At 35.3% G+C, this 12,951-nt stretch overlaps 1 long non-coding RNA gene and 1 pseudogene across 1 annotated transcript; one reads left to right on the forward strand and one right to left on the reverse strand.

The window, feature by feature from the left end:
* Positions 1 to 450: 450 nt before the first annotated feature.
* LOC146916500 (uncharacterized) lies at positions 451 to 2,289 on the reverse strand. The gene is made up of 2 exons (XR_015013879.1): positions 2,054 to 2,289; positions 451 to 689 (listed from the first exon to the last, which is right to left on the reverse strand). It is a non-coding gene; the product is annotated as an uncharacterized LOC146916500 (long non-coding RNA).
* Positions 2,290 to 2,619: 330 nt separating this feature from the next.
* On the forward strand, positions 2,620 to 5,003 carry LOC146916501 (uncharacterized; annotated as a pseudogene).
* The last annotated feature ends 7,948 nt before the right edge of the window (positions 5,004 to 12,951 follow it).

Here is a 12,951-nt window from a genome sequence, read left to right on the forward strand (position 1 = left end):
AGGAATTAATTTCCCTTCTAGTGGAGATCTTGGTAATGGGTGACACCCTCACTAAATGAAAGAAATTTGACCGAATAAAGGACAAGACGACAAACAGAGTGAGACCAATCAAAGACCAAAAGAAATAACAAGGTTAGACAACAAGTGACACTACCATAGAATGCTAATAGATTTTGCAAGTAAATGGTGCCGCGGTTCACAATTTACTAGCAAGAATCTATTTTCATTCTATGTCTGCAGCTATTAGGACCTACAACCGGGCTCTGATACCAACTTTGTCACGACCCAAAATACTAATCGTGACCGGCGCACAAACTAGAACATTCTAGCTCGGCAAGCCTATTGATTCAGCTTGACAAACTATAAAATAAAAACAATTCCAATTTTGGTTTTCACTTCAACAAAAATATTTACTAAAATTTCGATATAGTTTCCCTTGTAAATTCAACATTTCCAAGATATGAATCCTGTTTTAAAAACCTGTTTCATCATCCAGTATCTCAAATAACATTTTTCTCATACTTGTACAACTCAGAATATCACATCCTAGACTACCAAATAGCTGCAGATACATCAATGGACACTGAAATATAAATATAGAAAGAGAAGCCAACCAAGAGGGCCTACCAAAAGTGACACTGCAAAAACTTTGAATCTGCTAGTAGCTTTCTACTTAGCTGCTTAGGAATCTGAAAAAAAATAGAAAATAAAAGAGTAAGTCACGAGGACTTAGTGAGAGACAACAACCACTACCAACTAGAAGGGAAACACACAAGGGCACGATTAGTTAATTTTCTCAAATATAATTTTAATTTACAAAGCTAGTAACCGTATAAAATTATAATAATATGCAACCGTTTATACGCGTGAAAATTCACACATTTTAAATATTTCCAATCAAATAAGTATACTTCAACGAAAATCCAATATCGTAAAGAGGTGAAAATAACATTACAAGCCTTTAAAAATATATTGACGAAAATCAAGGTAAAGCCTTTAAAAATATATTGAAAACTCCATTTCGTAAAACAATCAAAATGGGTGAATCGAGAACTAGCTCCATCTCGTTGATAGCCCTCTCCTCCTAATGGTGGCCTTTCCATAGGGGCGGCTCCATCTAACGGATAGCTCTTTTCTCTCGACTCAAAACAAAATGTTTTTAAAGTATAGCCAACTCAATTTAATAAAAATAATCAAAATGGGTGAATCGAGAACTAGCTCCATCTCGTTGATAGCCCTCTCCTCCTAATGGTGGCCTTTCCATAGGGGCGGCTCCATCTAACGGATAGCTCTTTTCTCTCGACTCAAAACAAGAGTAAAACATTTTCAATTAGGTAGTTTGCCTCTCATTGATAGCCCTCTCCTCCTAATGGCGGCCTATCCATAGGGGCGGCTCCATCTAATGGGGTAACATTACCTAATTGAAATCACATACTAGGTGCACCTAGGTCGTCGTCACTAAAACCATAATTTTCAAAACAAATTCTCAAAACGTCTCACAAACCATATTTTTCAACATATCGGATCAAAATATGTACCATCAAAACTCAATTGAAAATCTACCACTTGTAGTCATAAGTAATCCAAATGAAATCCACATCGAGTACATATTAATACCAAAATCTTCGAAAAAACAAAATTCCAAACCATGCTTTAGAACATATCAAAACTAATTTTTTAGGAACATATCAAAACTAGTGCACAAAATATATGCAATCAAATCTCCATTTTAACTCCAAAACTTTATCAATCATAAGTAGCATCAAAGTGAGTATATATTAATATCGAAAATTCCCAAAAACATATATCTCAAAACCGTATTTCTCCATATCTCAAAACTCATGTCATAATATATGCAACCAAACCTCAATTTCAAATTTAATAACTTATAAATCATAAGTAGCCTAATTTGATGAGTATATATTAATATCGATGACGAGAAAAATATTCAAAGGTTGTGCTTCTCCGTTTAAATAAATACTTATATATAAATAAGCAAAATACCAATGATAGCAATAATCAAAATATATGATAATGATCGTCATCAACTCACAGTTATGACGAATCCACTAAGTGTGCTCTCCAATCACCCCAGGAGAAGCATGTGAAGCGTCCGGTATCGTATCTCAATGAGCAATTACTAAGAGTGGGTACTCCTCTTCTTCACCAAAGCTCAAACCCTAACCTTAAAATTCTTCCAAACCTCACTTGTATTATGAAATAGCTTAACTTAGATGTATAGCTTTGCTTATGGGTGCTTGATTTGTGGAATAGATTTCATGATTTGAAAAAAAAAATTGCAAAAGGAAGAAGTGAAGAAAATGAGAAACAGGGAGGATTACGATGGGAAATAAATGAATAGGAGGGAGTGTGTTTTGTAGAAGGTTCCACCATGTTCTGTTTTTAATATCATTATTATTTAACTATTTATTTATTTATTTTTTTCCTTTCCCTCACGTGTGTGTTGTGTTACCATATATATATAATTATTATTATTATTATTATTATTATTATTATTATTATTATTATTATTATTATTATTATTATTATTATTACTACTACTTATTTATTTCTTTTCTTTTCCTTATATAATGAAACAGTGTGTTTCATTACATATGTTTTTCCTTGTCATTCATTGTCAGGAGCTTCTCAGCTTTAAATAAAGACATGATTTTGTTAGAGATGTCTTTTTTTGATATATTTAGACGGACGATATATCGTATCTGTGAAGAAGGATGCGCCAATGAATTTCTTGACCAACTCACAAGAAGGAAGATCGGCACTTAGGCCAACATATGTTCTAGTGTATGGGTGGGCAGGAGGTAGCATGCATGTGTGAATTTGACTGAGCTCTCCCAAGGTGATTGGATCCTTTTCAAGGTTGCCACACACTTAAGATGAAGTTTGGCAATTCATGAAGTCTTTTTTTTTACTGAATGGAAAATATTAGTACGTTAATTGTTATGCTAATTTTTTCTTCTTTCTATGACTTGGATTTTGAATCCAATTCACTAATTATCAATCCACAGTTCCAATTTACTCTTCATTTTCCAACTAGAGAGAATCCAAGTCCCAAATCCTTAATAATGAACAAAAATTGACGAAACAATCATCATCAACAACAAAAATAACAATAACAACAACAACAATAATAATACAATGAAATTAATAAGGGAAATTTTAGATGAATGCCAAGAGAAGGAAGATTGAAAGGTTGAATTTTGAGAGTGTTTAATCCAACAAGCCAAGCAGCCATATTTTGTTGTTCAACATCATCATCAACTGACATTTCACATTTACCCATTTTTTCTTAAAACTCAATTCAAAATCAAATTTTGAAGATAAAATATCCATAACACTGAGGTTATTATTATACACACTCTCCTATGACTTTAATTGATTTACAAAGTCCTTTTGTGGATAATATTTTTTGTTTTAAAAACCCGGTATCCAAAACTGATTAATTTGGAGGATCAATCCAATGTCATGCCACGTCATGCCACACATGTCACACGTCAGATATTTACGGATTAGCACACATAAGACCACTTACAATGGTGTTGAATGCCTATGTTGAAAGCAACCTTCAACATGTGGGAGTCCTCCAATGGTGTGTTGAATGATGATGTGGATGAAAGAGAGGTTGAATCAATTCAACATGTTGAATCTGACGCCGGAGGAACACGTGGCAAGCTAAGAATGGCCAGAAATGGTGTGTGCACCACACGCGCAGACAGAAGCACGTGATGCTGCATGAGGTGGAGAGAGAATCTGCTTTCTGGATAAGGAGGGACACGTGTTTGGTTCTGATTGGTTGCCGGATTGATTCTTATCATTTTAATAATTTGACTCAATTATTTCGTTGTAAATTAATTTTTTTTTTTAAAAATTACCAAAATTCATGATTTTTTCTTTGTCTATAAATAGAGACTTGGTTCATTTGATTTGGACACAGAAAAAAAAAACCAAGTTTTTCACTATCTTAATCTTATTATTATCTTTCTATTAGCAAACTAAGTGAAATTTTAATCTTGTTTTTAGTGAAATGGATCCCAATAATAACCATTTCAACACCCAAAATTATTCTAATTACCCATTTAACTACTAAAATCCCAACAATTATCAAAATCCAAATCAATTTTCCAACCAACGTCCTCAAAACATACCTCAAAACATACCTAATTTTGGTTTTGCACCAAATTTCAACCTGTCATCCTCTGTTCCAAACTTTCATCCATATTATGGATCTATGATGAGATATCCATCTCAAACACCCCCGTTTAATGGTTATATGCCAATGGAGAATGAAAATTTTCCCAGTGTTGGTGCATCTGAATTTCCTGAATTTTCAACACAAATAACTCCTAGTGGCATGACAGTTGCTAATGAAGTCACTCCAAATCCAGAAGATTCAACTCCTAAGAGCAAGAAAAACCAGCAACCAGCATGGAACACTGAAAAAAATTCGGTGCTAATTATTGCGTGGATTAAATATGGAACAAGCAGTGTTGTCGGGAGAAACCAGAGAGGTGAAACATATTGGGGTAAAATTGCTGAGTATTGTAACGAGTGTTGCTCATTCGATTCTCCGCGCGATCTAGTTGCATGTTGAAATCGTTTTAATTATATGAGCAAAGTACTGAATAAATGGATTGGTGCTTATGAAGGCGCTAAGCGTTTACAAGGAAGCGGTTGGTCGGAAACTGATGTTTTGGCAAAAGCGCGCGGGAATTATATGCATGTAGAAAGAATGTTCAATTTACTTTAATGGAAGAATGGCAGTTCTCCGTGATCAACCACGTTATGGTAGTCAAGTAGGAGGAAATATTGGCTCAGGAAGTAGAGGATCTAAGAGATCTCACAGTAGTGATGCAAGTGGCTCAAACTCTGTAGGATCTAGTGCTCATCCAATGGGTAGGGAGGCAGCTAAAAAAAAGGGTAAAAAGAAAAGCAAGGACGCTGCCTTGGAGGAGGTGGAAAATGAGTGGGTTGAATTGTCCTAAAGCATGGGAAGGTCAATTTACCAGGGGGATAAGGGAACCACTACAGTTATTCTTGAAGCAGTTGCATCTCATGATCTATGGATCTGGCATGCCTTTTTTGGATGTCCATGAACATTGAACGATATAAATGTTCTAGACCGGTCACCAGTGTTTGATGATGTGGAACAGGGAAAGGCTCCAAGGGTGAATTTCTTTGTGAATCAATGTCCCTATAATATGGCATATTATCTAGCTGATGGTATCTACCCTTCTTATCCAACTTTCGTCAAATCAATTAGACTTCCTCAAAGTGAACACGATAAGTTATTTGCAAAACATCAGGAGGGATGTCGGAAGGACATCGAACGTGCATTTGAAGTGCTTCAATCTTGATTTAAAATCATCCGTGAACTATCTCGCTTGTGGGACATAGCCGATTTGGGTATCATCATGAGGTCATGCATCATATTACATAATATGATTGTTGAGGATGAACGAGATACATATGCTCAATGTTGGACTGAATTTGAGCAATCTGGGGGAAGTGGATCTAGTACACCGCAACCATACTCGACCGAGGTGTTACCCGCTTTTGCAAATCATGTGCGTGCTAGATCCGAGTTGCGTGATCCAAATGTTCATCACGAATTGCAATCAGATCTAGTGAAGCACATATGGACAAAGTTTTGAATGTTTCGTGATTGAAGATGATTTGTATCGTACTAAATAAATTACTTGTGTTGTGTGTGCTTAGTTTGTTGTCTTGCATTTTAAGTTATTTGTGTGTCACATGCTTAGTTTGTTGTATTGCATTTTAAGTTATGAAAATAAAAATAAATTATTTAAATAAAATTTGTTTTTACAAAAAACAAAAAAATAAATTGTTAAGTGTTTTTTAATTTAATTATAATCGATAATTGTAATTTTATGTAATTATAAAAACAAAAATATATAATTAAATAAGAATAAGAAATAAAAAGTGGTGGTGTAGAGTGTTGAATCAAAAACCATTGGAGAGGATAAAAGTTGAATGAGTGTTGAATAAGAGAGAAAATGATGTGGAGTGCTGGAAATTGAAAAAGTGGGTGTTCAGTTTTGTTGAAGGAGAAAATCATTGTAAATGGTCTAAATTGACACGACACAAAGTCATAACACATTTTAAAGTCTTCAGCCTCAAGGATATATCTTATCAATTAAAATTATTTTTAATTTTTTTTTTCTGACCTCTCTCTACAAAGAAAGTTCTCGCTTACCTTATCTCCCCTTGTTCCAAACCTCCTTTCCCGTAATCATGTAGATGGCTGTGACTGGTGGTGTGACGAGCGGCGTTGGCCCTCCGCACCACCATCTTATCCGACCTCCGGTGACGCGTTTTCTCCGTTCTCCGGTGATGCGTTTTTCTTCCGTCGAAGGTTGTTCCTTGTTCCAGATCTGGTTGTTCTAAGCTTGTTCTACCTGTTTTCTGTCCTAGCCATTGTATTGCTGTTGTGTGCGGTGCTTGAGGGCGAGTCTGTGGTGGTGGTGGGGTGGTGTTTTCCGTGGTGGTGAGGAAGTGGTTGTTAGGCGTTTTGGGTGGTGGTTCTGTGGTGTTTGTGAGGTGGTGGCTGGCAGTCGATCTCTTGGAGATCTCCGACGGTGGGGGGTGCGTTGAGACCTCGTCTCCGCACCACTGTCCCCTTCCCCTGTTTTGGCTCTGTTCTTGTGTTTTTTCTCTTATATGGGTCTGTGGCTCCATCTTGCGTCTCCGTGGTGTGGTGGTGATGCGTGGTGGTGGTGATGCATGGTGTTGTGGTCGTGGTGGTTCTTTTTTCCTCGTCACCGACGACCGTTTTTATAGGATCGGGGTTATGTTTCCACTTCAAACCGTAGTCGCTGCCCGTGTTTTGTGGTTGGTATTCGTCTTCCTCTTGATCTGTTTTTACGTGGCCGTCTGTTTCGTAGTGAGGCGGTTTGGCGGAATAGTTTTGGTGGTGGTGGTGGTGTTGAGTGGTGGTGGCGGTGGTTCGTTTTTTGAGGTTGTGGTGGCGGCGACAATGATGTGTGGACTTTGGGTGTTCGTGGGGCTGTCTTGGTGTGGTTTCGATGGGTGGTTGTGGATCTGGTGTCAAAACGCTTTGCGGACGGGAGCTTTTTCAGGGGGTGGTTAGATGGTGGGTGTTTTTTTATGGTGGTTGTGGTGGGTGATTCCTTATGGAGGCCGCCTTTGTTATTCGGGTCCATATCTGTTGTCGCTTACTCTTGTTTGTGTCTAGGGTGATTTGAAGATGAGTGTCGTTCGAGCTGAGCAGCTCCCTTTGTTTTGATTTGATTGACGCTTTACACAACTGTATATCAGGCTGATTGTCTTACTTGTTGTGTGATGGATGCTGGTGGGCCAATTATTTTTGCTTCGAGATCGGGAACTGGTGTCTTTCTGCAATCTAGTTTTGACTGGTTTGGTGTCTCTCTGGTGAACTGGGGGTGAGGTGGCCTTATGATTTGGTCCTGAAGTCTGGTGGGCCGATCGCTTTTGATTCGAGATCGGGAGTCAGTTCTTTGGTTCTAGATTGGTTTTGGGCTTTTTTAGGTGTTCTTTCAGTGGACCGGAGGTTGTGCGGTGGTGGAGGTTGATTGATCTTTAGAAAAGTTTGATGTGGCTCAGTTAGGGTGTTGATGACTCGGTTTTTCTTGTACAAGGGTGTTCTATTGGGGTGAGTAGTGACAATGGGTGTTATGGATGCGATTTTCAATGGTTGGTTGTATAGGAGTCTATTTTAGGTTGGGAGGTTTTTTAGTGGGTGTTATCTTTTGGGTGTTGATCACAGGGGTGTCTTTTCTGGTGTTTGGTTTTCAGGTGCTCCGCCTATATACGACGCCTTTTGTTTGTACTTCGCCGATCTCTGTTCGTCTTGTGCAAGGATCGCGTTATTAATAAATTTTTGCTGATTAAAAAAAAATTAAAATTATTTTTATATTAACAAGCTAAATGTGATTTTGTGTGATATAAAATATTGGGTTGTTCTCATCCATAATCTTTTTTTGTTAATTTCTTATCTCATCCATAATATTTTATTGTGCTTATCCTTACCATCACTTTCCGCTGGAGTTGATAGTGTGATTTTAGACACATGTTGAGTGATGGTGATTGTATAAATGAATTTATGCCACCTATCAAAATATCAAACCATTCGTGCTCATGCAATGAAACATCATGTTTTTCTTTTGAATTCTATAAATGAATTTATTTTTTGCAAATTTTGGTATCCAAACAATAAGGTTTTCAATTAAAGTGAGAACAAAACTCTCTGGACCGACCAAATACATAAAATGGCATGTAGAAGATACGAAGCTAGGATTTAGAGATGAGCATTACCATAGTATTTTGACTTAGAAATTTCAATTATAAAAACTCTAAATGTTACTCTACATTAATGATTTACACTCTACATTTGTTGATATTGATTTATTTACTAGATTTATTTAGAATCTTATTTATCTGTTGGGGCCTTGCTCCTGCGTTATAACCTCGTACCCATCTTATTAGAGATAATCGTATAATTTTCCTTGTTTGGTATCTTGATGATGGGACTACTATTTGGGAGTCTAGGCCAGGATTAGGCTCTGAATTTGTATATTCATAAGACATAGATTTTTTGTCCGTTGTTGAGTTAATGCATCTTCTTCCACAGTTAATAGATCCTCAAAGTGCTTCTTCTACTTCGAGCATGCATGGGTATATCAAACTTTTCTTTGGCCTAAGAAAGTTTTGGCCAATTAACATGGAAGAGGCATCTTTGTTGTTTGCTAAAGATTTGCACGGGATGGTTAAAGATAGTATAGTTGGTGGTGGTCATTTCTTTGGAAACATCAATGAAGGTTGGATTATTTACTTATTAGGGTTAGGTGTTGGGTTTGTACTCGACGCGTTTGCGTTTCTTGGGCACAATATTGGGTGCTACAAAACATTATCAGAGTCCATATTATGAAAGATAATGGGAGAGGTTGTATGGACTCTGATTTTGATAGTGTTTTTGATAGTCATCAGGATATGATTCCATATTTTGACTTTAATAATTTTACCAGAAAGCACATCATTTCTACTAAAGCACAACATGTATTGGCTTGTGCTATTTTCAGTATAATTGTTCAAAATATCAAAGTGAAGTTTGACATGTCCACAAGAAGAAAAAAAAGCAATTTTTGGCTCTCTTCAAGAAGCACATGCTCAAAATTTTCTTTTATCTATCCCTATGGATGTGTTAGATCAACATATTTCATCAGTAAAGTATCATACAATCCTCAAATATTGCCTTATAATTCCATTATATCCTATTGATGAGATGTGCCTTATATGACGTAATGCAATTCATTGGAAGGAGTTTCATGGTTTCAAATACAAGCATGACTTTGTTAGACCTATCATCTTATATATATATATATATATATATATATATATATATATATATATATATAGGTGGGCGGAAATATATGCAGAGGAGGAGGCACTTGTGAACTTCTTGTTCGACCTAAAAGATGAAAGATCGAAATTTAGGCCAACAAATGTTATGGTGTACGGTGATAGGAGGAAAACATGCATAGGTGGACTTAATTGGGGTTTCACTAGTTGTAGGATTGGGGATCGTGGGCTTTTACTGTGGGATATACAACCCTCAAAGTTGCATTAAACAAATTGGTCAAACGTGAGAAAACATGTTATGACAATCAACGTCCTTTTATACCATATATGTTTGACACTTTTGACTTTCTAGTAGAGGTTGACCTTCTAAATAGAATTCAAATGGTCATACATAACCATATTATAACTCTTAGGTCCATGCACTTGTGTTTAAAAGAATGCCATTTTTTATTGATCAAATAAATTATATTTGTCTTTGCTTTCTATCCGTAACATTGATGATTTAGAGAGTATTTTAAATTATTATAGATATAGTAGAGTTGATTGAGAGTTGATAATTACACAGATATGAGATTTTAAAGAGAAAACATGAGATATGAGATTTTAAATTATTTTATTTTTTTATAGACAGATGTTACTTGTTTGTATATTGTTATTGTGGGAGTCCTCGTGAGCTTGACTCAGTTGGTATGAACAATGCATATTATATACAAGGTCCGGCATTCAAACCCCAACCACCAAAAAAAATATTGTTATTGTGGGAAAATTGGTAGCAGTAGGGATTGAACTTCACACCTCTTTTTTTTTTTTTTTTTTTAACTCCTTATGCTTCCAACTACTTTACTTACCACTGGACTACACTTTCAGAGTCAATAAATAAAATTCTAATATTTGATGTCAATAGTAAAAAAAATCCTTACTAGTTAATACAACGGCCGCAGCCACAAGTTATATATATAACCATGTTTTCAGCCACACAAATTTTACATAACATGTAAAATGTTAAATGTTAAACTTATATGACACAACATAAAAGAAATCAAATAGTAATTAAAAAAAAACTTCCCTAAAGCTGAAACACATGCATCCTTTAATTAACGTTTCTTTGCTACCAATCTATGAGATTAAGCTAAAGCAGCCAGAGGGCAACTCTCCTTTGACAAGTTATTGGCTTATTGATGTATGTGGACTAATTTTTTAACCACATTGACTATTGAGTACTTTTTTTGCTTATATTCGGGTTGGAGTATATCCTACAAAGAACATCATTAGCTAATGTAGATTTAATAATATTTTATCATTTTTCTTATTTTTTTTAAGAAAAAAAATTAGAGTAATCATGTTTCCTCTTTTAAAAAAAAAAACTAAAAAAAATAATAATAAAATAATATATCGAATAATTGTTATTTTTTTAAATAAGTTTAATCACTGACACATATCGTTGCATGATTTGTATCAGATATCGGTATTTCATTTTTTTTTTCTCCACACGAGCTTTTTAGTGCGTCTTGCACGGTTGTTGGTTAATAATATTTTGCCGATTCAAAAAAAAAAAAGATATCGGTATTTCATCAATTTTGAACTATCGGAGACTTCAAAGATGATATTTGGCTGAAACATTTTGCAACTCATAAACGCATATATATATATATTTCCTAAAGGAAAATCAACTCTTACATTTGTTCTCCTAGAAAAAACTCTTATTTTTGAACACTCTTAATCTCAATAATTTGATGGACTTTATGGTGAATTTGCTATTAAATAATAAGAGAGTAAAAAACATATGAACCATATTGTTAGATTTTTATGACTTGAATAAAAGAAGATAACTTATGATTTTGTCACAACTACATATAGTTATATTTTGGTGGCTTAAATTCACTATGGAAATATATGTTTAACTATAATCAAAACAAAATGACGGTAATGAGTTCTGGGCGTTCAATGCTTTAAGAAGCTTCAAATGAATTGACGTGGATAGGGGATTCCTTTAAGGCCTTCTATATATGCAGTAAAAATAGAGAAAACAGAAAACTCTTCTATATATGCATAGTTTCGATCAGCTATGGTGAGAAGTGGACGACAAGTGTTTGGATTTTGTTTTTGTGGTCAATCACGAGAAACTGTGGAGGTTTTACTTTGATTTAGGGGTTGACTTTGATTTTTGTGGTTAGTGTTCTTATTGGTGTTGGTGGTAGCCGCTGTTTATGTGATGTATGTATTGATGTTTGTTTACACTGATTTTTGGTAAACAACCGCTGGTTTAAAAATAGTTACTTGCAAGATCAACCAGTAAATCTTAAGAGCATATTTGTGCTTCGTTATTTCCAGAAAATTGCTATTGTTCTTTGAAGAACTTTAAAAACAACATATAAGTAAAATAATCGAATTCAATCCAATTGAACTCAATCGAAATGTGTTAAATAAGACAATATTGAATTGCTTAAAAGAAATAAGTAAAAAATGCAGATAAATTGTTCAAAAGAACAAGTAAAAATGCAGAGACTTTTAAGAAAAAGAACGTAAATTGCATTCGATTGAATGTAAATCGGTACACAGATTCATACATTGCAACTTGTAATTCGTTTCTCGCTTCCATACGGATAATTTGAGTGTAAGTTTTGTATGATTGAATTGTGACCACTTTTTTATCAGAAAAACTACTATTTATACAAATAGGAATAACTGCCTAAATTCGAATTCAAACTTGTAACTATAGAAAACTAACAAGTCTTATCTATTAAATTTGAATTTCGAACGCGCTTTAGAGATGTCCTTATCCAAAATAACTGTCTCTCGATAGGTCTCGTTTGTTGAACCGGAACACGCGCTCCCAGCAAGCCCAACTTTGATAAAAAACCTTCAGAGTTAACTTTCCTATTTCTTCGATGATAAGGTCAATCCTCTTTGAATGCATTTAATGATAGCCTTTAAAATTATAGGCTAACAAATTGCCCCCCGGAAACGTCATTGTCGACTCATCTTATTGATAGGGAGAGAAAGATGTTTCTGACTTCGATGAATATACTTCAGTTTGTTCGACATTTTTTTTGAACTCAAGTGACGTCATCCGTTTCAGGGAAACAATTCAAAAAATAAGATTTTGGTGTCCCCACCATAGTTAGTGGGCCACATTCCAGTCATTGGGAACTACTTTGTAAAAAACTGTCAACACAAGATGTTGACACATGTCTAGATCAAAAGGCTATAAAACATAAAAACTTTACCTTTACCTTCTCACTCTCCAAACTTTCCCCTTTTTACTGTTCAATCTTCGTCTTCAAAAAGGGACCGAGAAAAATCCTTTTTCAAAACTTCATCTTTTCCAGAAAAAGTGACACCATTCCATTCATCTTTCTATTTGACAAACACTTCTAACCATGACGAATGCAGAAAGCACCTCCTCAAAAGCTGCTAAGCGCGATGAACCTATTAATTTTTCTAAGGAATTTTCCGTTGGTGCTCCTGTGTTCATTGAAGAACCAGACATCAAAGAAGCTGAAGAGAAAATCTGGAAATCCCAGGTAATTATCTATTGCCCTAAATCACCACATGCATTATTAGGGCCACTTC

This window comes from Medicago sativa, chromosome 6 (genome assembly GCF_051527215.1).
Source record: "Medicago sativa cultivar Bolivia chromosome 6, Bolivia_mono, whole genome shotgun sequence".
NCBI classification, from domain to species: Eukaryota; Viridiplantae; Streptophyta; class Magnoliopsida; order Fabales; family Fabaceae; genus Medicago; species Medicago sativa.